The sequence below is a fragment of the Panthera tigris genome, chromosome A3, assembly GCF_018350195.1.
Source record: "Panthera tigris isolate Pti1 chromosome A3, P.tigris_Pti1_mat1.1, whole genome shotgun sequence".
Classification (NCBI taxonomy): domain Eukaryota; kingdom Metazoa; phylum Chordata; class Mammalia; order Carnivora; family Felidae; genus Panthera; species Panthera tigris.
Genome location: NC_056662.1, coordinates 95,698,235 through 95,705,170, shown reverse-complemented (window position 1 = coordinate 95,705,170; position 6,936 = coordinate 95,698,235). Strand labels below are relative to the sequence as shown.

The 6,936-nt window shown below is 36.3% G+C and overlaps 1 long non-coding RNA gene across 1 annotated transcript in view; it reads left to right on the top strand.

Annotated features, from left to right (window-relative positions):
• The first annotated feature begins 819 nt into the window (after positions 1-819).
• Positions 820-6,936, top strand: part of LOC122237366 — a 110,789-nt gene continuing 104,672 nt past the window's right edge. The window contains exon 1 of the long non-coding RNA XR_006215839.1: positions 820-994. This is a non-coding gene — a long non-coding RNA (uncharacterized LOC122237366). The remainder of the gene's footprint in view (positions 995-6,936) is intronic.

Here is a 6,936-nt window from a genome sequence, read left to right as displayed (position 1 = left end):
AGTGGAGAATTTTCTCTGGCCACAAGGAGAGATGAAGCAGAAAGAGGTCAAAGAGATTTCAAGCATAAGAAGTATTTGTGCCATTGTTGCCTTTCAAGATGGAGGAAGGGATCCACTAGCCAAAGAAGGCAGACATCCTCTAGAAGCTGAGAAAGTCCCCCTGGGCCAACAGCCAGCAAGGGAATAGGGCTTGCAGTCCTATAATAACACGGAACTGAATTGTATCAACAAATTGTATGAACGTGGAAGCAGGATTTTCCCTTGAGCTGACACTCTGATTTCTAAGCAGACAAATTAGCTGGACCCACTCGGCTTCTGATTTGAAGAAATGCAAGATACAAATTTGACTCATTTTTAGATACTAGCTTTATAATTTCATCACAACAGTATGCATATAGGTTTTTGTTGTTTGTGTTTTTTTTCTTTTAATTTTTTTAACGTTGATTTATTATTGAGAGACAGAGACAGAGACAAAGCATGAGCATGGGAGGGGCAGAAAGAGGGGGAGACAGAATCTGAAGCAGGCTCCAGGCTCTGAGCTGTCAGCACAAAGCCCGACGTGGGGCTCGAACCCACAAACCGGGAGATCACGACCTGAGCCAAAGTTGGACGCTTAACCAACTGAGCCACCCAGGTGCCCCAATATTTTTTGTTTGTTTCTTTTGTTTTGTTTCTTAATGCTATTTTGACCCAGTTTTGATGCCCTCAGTAGAGGCAGGTCAGTTCTCTTTCTTAAGCAGCTGAATCCAGATCCCAATCAATTCCCCTATCTGGCTCTTACCCTCTGGGCCACCACACACCCACCCTAATACTCCCAGGTTCAGTTACCAGACTCTCAGGGACAGTCCCTGTGCTCTAGAACCTGCTCACCTCATCCATTCCTTTCCATGGAAACCACAACAAATGCGCCTGCCAGTGGTTTCCTTCTCTTTGCCTCCTGACTGACCCCAGCGCTTCCCCCAGAGTGTCATGGCGGTCTTCTTCTCAGGCAACTGTGAGTAAACATAAAACTCTTGCCAGTATCTCTTTCTTCAGCTGTATCTGGTCTCATTATACCTCACCTGAACTAATGTGGGTAGAACACAGGGATAGAAAACTAATACATGAGGTTACACCAAGGTTATACAATGACTGTCATATGTTCCAACCCTCACAATTTACTTAACTGTCCTGAAAAGGAGGCCATAGGTTTATTGGGGTACTTGATGGCACTTTCTTCCCTTCCCCCTCATTAGCAATTCTGCTGCAACTCTGTCCTGTTGTAACATTTTTATTTATTGGTGAGACAGAATTAAGAATATAGGCTTCAGAGTGATGTTCAACCTATTTCTGTGAAACTCTAATATCGCTAAACATGTATTTCCTCATCTATGAAATTAATAAAGTTGCCTTACCAGGTTGCTGTGAGCATGAAGTGAATAAAATGTGTTAGTATATGCCTTTGCTTGGTAGAGTGCCTGATATTCAGTAACATAATATAGTAGCTACTGTTTACTGTTATAATTAACTTTGGGATTATTCTTGTCCCACTGAGTCTCTCCTTTCCCTTTTACTGGCTCTCTATTCTCATCTTTCACTTAAAAGATAGATTCACAGCAAAGTTTATGTATCAGCATTCTCACCATCTTCTCCTTCTCTTTTTCTCCCTTCCCCAACCACATTCAGGGGTAAAGGCCAAAGAAGCAAATGCTTCAGTAATTTGACAAACATGCCAAAAAAGTACCAAAATGGTTTAAAGAACCATAAAAACATTATTCGAAGTGAAAGAAGTCAGGCAAAAGAACCACATATGTTTTCCAGGATTTCCTTTTTAATTCCCAGACAAGTTCTTGTTTCCCCAGCTGAAATCACAACCTTAGGCGATGAGACATTGCCAGCAGTTAGCTGTTGTTTTGGAAATGCCTTGGAGGTAGGCTGCAACTCCTTTGTGAGTTGAGCTTAAATCAAATGAAATAGCCACCATATGTTTGACAATAGAAGTTTACCGGGTAACTGCAAGTTCACACAAATACTGACTATACCCTAGAGATGGTGCTTTTAACAGATCTCCAAGTGGTCATATATTACTGTTGTCCACAATGCTGCCAGATCCTGGTAACAGTAGCACTGGGATGGGAGGAGATATGGGAAAAGCCATACATGAAAATGCCCCAGACTGCTGATATTCAAGTGTCTGTAGATTCCCTGGGATAGAGAATTTTCCGTTGATTCGTGACTTCATTTAATTGCCAAATGTCTGCACTGGTTGATTTTAGTTGTTTTGCTTTTATTTTTATTATTTATACAGAGAGCAAGTTCACCTATTCCTCATTTCACTGTTCTAGAACTGATTAAACATTATTTTTAAATGCATCATTAATCTCTTCTATGTTTGCTGATTTTTCATCTATTGTATCTATCAGTTAATCATAGAAATTTGTTAAATCTCAATTTGATGATAGATTTTTTTTTTAGTTCTGTCAATTTTTGTTTTATATGTTTTGAGACTATCTTGGGGACTTGATTTGATTTGATGAGGATTTTGATTATGTATAGTATAGTTATACCAGCTTTAATTTGATTATAACTTCCCTAGCATATATTCTTCCAATTTCTAAATTTTATGCATAGTTAAGTCATATCTTTTTCTTATAACAAGTATCTGAATTAAAAATTTCTATTCTGACAGTCTTTCAAAATGTAACATTTGGTCCATTTACTTTTATTGTAGCTGTATTACCCCATTTACAGTTCCCTCTGTTACCTTATTTTGTGCTACTTGTACCCCTTTTAAAAATGTCTCTTCTTTCCTACCTTAATTTGAGTAATTTTTCTTAGTTAACTATCCAGTAGTTTGGAGGTTATATAATTTATTTCTATTTTATTATTTTAGATATTTTGATGTGCACATTTAGGGTATAATCGCAACAGTCTTCTTACTTTTCTTACCTTAAAATATTAACAAAGATTATAAAGCACTTCAACTATAATTGGTAAAAGTCCATGGTATTGTTTTTGTTCTTTTAGACCTGCATTGATATATTTTTAAAATTTATTTATTTACTTTGAGAGTGAGTGTAAGTGGGGGAGGGGCAGAGAGAGAGGGAGAGAGAGAATCTCAAGAAGGCTCAGCACTGTCAGCGCAGAGCCAGATGCAGGGCTTGAACTCATGAACTGTTAGCTGAAATCAAGAGTCAGATGCTTAACCAACTAGGCCACCCAGGTGTTCCAACTACAAGTAATTCAAAATTACTTGTTCACATTTACCCATATATTCACCATTTTCATTGTTCATCATTAGTTTACGTTTCTCAGATATTCTACCTTGGATACTTTCCTTCTGTCTGAACTATAACCTTAAACTTTTCATGAGTAAGTGTTGGTTGGTAGAAAATTATCTTTTTGTTTGAACAAATCTTTATTTTTCCCCTATTGCCAAAAGAATGTTTTGTAAGCTATACAATCCTAGATTGAACAAGAATATTAATATATTGACAGTGTCATTTTTGGTCATCTGGTTTCTATTATTTTTGTTAGAAGGCAGCTGTCAGTCCAATGTTTACTCCTTTTTAGAATATCTGTCTTTTCTCCCTGGTTGAAATATTTTTCCTTTGCAGTGTTAGACTCATTCTGATGTATCTTGATGGAGATTCATTTTTATTTGTCATGATTGGGATTTTTGGCATCTTGAATCCATGATGTTCATGTCTTTTATAAATTCTTGAAAATGTTTGTTATGGACTGAATTGTGTCTAACCAAATTAATATGTTGAAGTCCTAATCTCCAGTGCAATAGTATTTGGAGATGCCTTTGAGAGGTAACAGACTACATCAGGTCATGAGGTTTGGGCCCTAATGTTGGGATTAGTGCCCCTCTAAGAAAAGACCTCAGGTTGTTTTTTTAATCTCTTTGTCATGTGAGGACACAGAAAGAAAATAGCTGCCTGCAAGCCAGGAAGGAGTTTTCACCAGAAATCAAATTTGCTGGCACCTTGAAACTTGGACTTCCCAGCTTTAAAACTGTGAAAAATAAATTTTAGTGGTTTACACTATCTAGTCTATGGTATTTTGTTATGGCAGCCCAAACTGACCAAGACAGTTCTAAATCATTATTACTTCAAATATTTCTTTGCCTAATTTTTTCTCTACTTTTTGTTTAACACTTTTCATCTGTTTCACTTTCCTACCTTCTAGACATTTTTCCCCCAAATCTATCTTACAAGTAATTCTTTAGTCTCTCTAATCCTGTTCAATGTGTTCTTTTAAGAAATTTCGTGTTAGTTTTCAGTTTTAGCGGTTATGTTTGATTATTTTGTGAGTATAATTAACTTGTTTTTAAGTTTCAGATGTTAAGTTTGCAATTCCTTCTTTTTTATTTAAGTATATTTAACAAATTGTTATGTTCTTCACTTGATAAATCACAGTATCTGAAGATTTAGGGATTTGATTTTATATTTTCTGCTAGTGTTTTTTTAGTGGTTCGTGTGTGTGTGATCGAGAGAGAGAGAGAGAGAGAGAGAGAGAGAGAGAGAGAGATTTTTGAATGGAAATATTGTAGTTTTTAAAATTAGTCTATCAGGAAGCTTTACTGCCTGATTGAAGATAAGTTCCTCCAAAAGAGAAATGTTTCCTTTAATCAAGAACCTGAGAACACTGAAAAGCCACTTTTTAACTCAAAATCCCCTTAGAACACTAGGAACATGCAAACTGGGACTTCACATACAGGTGATCACACACAGTTTAGTGATCATGAATTATTTCTAACATAGATTTTTCACTGTAGGGCCTGTTTTGACCTGAATTATACACTGTTAGTAACAAAGGAATATCGGGTTTATTTCTAATTCATCTTTACATGAGAGGTGCTGTATTTCAGGGTCAACGTTGTGTCAAGGGTAGGCTTGTTTCTCTTGGACTCTCCACTTGGAAAGTCCTAGACTTCCTTCCTCTTCTCTACACACTGAGGGGCTGCTAAAATCAAAACTCTGTGGTCTTCAGTTTCAGCAAATGTTCTCAAAGGAAAAATTGCTTTAATGCCCAATTTACCTGTCGGAATTCCTACTTCCTTAAGCCATCTTTGACCTTGAAATATTTATTATTAGACCATCAGGTCATTGATACATTTCAAGAAATTATTTTAAAGTCATTTTTTTCAAATGTTTAGAACATGAGTGTCATACAGTTTCCTATTATTTCATCCTGCCTGAAACAGAAGTAAAAAGAGTTGGTGTGATTCTATTGTACATAGAATTTCTGTCACCTAAAATTACTACTCTGTTGTATAATTATCTATATTTTGTGTGTGTGCATATATGAAATACATATTATATATTGTATATATTTATTCTGACCCTGGTATCTTCCCCTCTCTTTACTGGCCCCCACCATATCCATCCTTTGTTAATCACTCTTCCCAGTCTAAGTACCTTGGCAGTTATAACATCAAATGGATTTCACTCTGCCATGTGACCTGACACTACACAGAGCTGATATTAGGATTAGTATCAAATAAAAATTGTTGTTTATTAACTGACTACAGTGCTGGTGGTTTCCTCAAATCTAAAATTGGGGGCCTTAATTAAAAGTGAAGACAAACAGGGATGCCTGAGTGTCTTAGTCGGTTGAGTGACTGACTCTTGATTTCGGCTCAGGTCATGGTCTCACAGTTTGTGAGTTCAAGCCCCACGTTGGGCTCCAGAACCTGCTTGAGATTTTCTCGCTCTCTCCTCTCTCTCTGTCCCTACCCCATTCACTTGCTGTCTCTTTAAATAAATAAACTTAAAAAAAATGTTTTTAAATGAAATCAAACAAAGGAGGGCTATGCACGTGAAGTATTTACAAATGTGATTTTCTAACACCGTATCCCCCCTTCTGCTGAGATCGTTCTCCGATGTTCATGAATCTTGTTCCTCAGTAAATCAGATCTGCTTCTTTTTGTCTTTGATGATTTCAGTAGTTTGTATATATGGCAATTCATGATACACAACATTTAATCTTATTTGGCATTAAATAAACTCTTACAAATTAAAGGATTAATTATTTTTCTTCAATTTCAGGAAATGCTCAGGTTCAGATATTTCCTCCCCACTGTGTAATTATTAGTGTTCCTGGTGCTCTTATTACACTGATGTTGACACTTTAACTTCTGCCTCCCTCATTTCATCGCTTTATCCTTTCCTTCTAAGTGCTGGGTAAAGTTCTTTACATTGATCCACTGACTTACTCATTTATTCTCTGAATGTGTTCATTTTGATGGCCAACCTATCCACTGAATGCTTTCGTTTAACCTCCTGCCTCCACCACTTATGATGAGCTTTCCTTTTCTTAGCCTCCTGCTAAGTGATGAGAGTTCATGGCAGTTTAAGTGCTCTGGCTGCTCTAATGGCATACTACCACCCCCAAATTGCTCAGCCCAATTCTAACCGCATCTTTCAGTGCACTTAACTTAAGATTATTAACGATAAAATGTCTCCCATATAAACGGGGAGATGATTATGGGGAGTGGTTGCTGCTGTTGCTTATTTCTTTTAGTTTTGCTTTTGTTTAATTTACAATGGGATTTTTCACGAATAGTACTATTATAACAATCTCAAATTCAGCTTGGTAATATTTTCATCTCTGTCCCTAGAATTAGCTTCATTTTATAAAATTGAAGATTTTGACTTCTACTTAAAAATAGGATTCATTCTTCTTATAAAAATATATGAAATACTGTATATTAATGTCTATTTAGTCAAAACAAAGATAACACCTACATAGCCTGCAAAAGAAAAAAAAATTGAATATGAAAATGTTTCATTGTATTAGTGTTCCTGCTCTTTTAACAGTGTTTAATCATGTTAATACAACTCCACCATATGTTATTTTTGACATATCAAAGTGGTTTTACTCTCAAAATATTTTTTCACTTGTTTGCCATGAATATAGTCTCTCTTGATGAGTGTCTCACCTAAATAT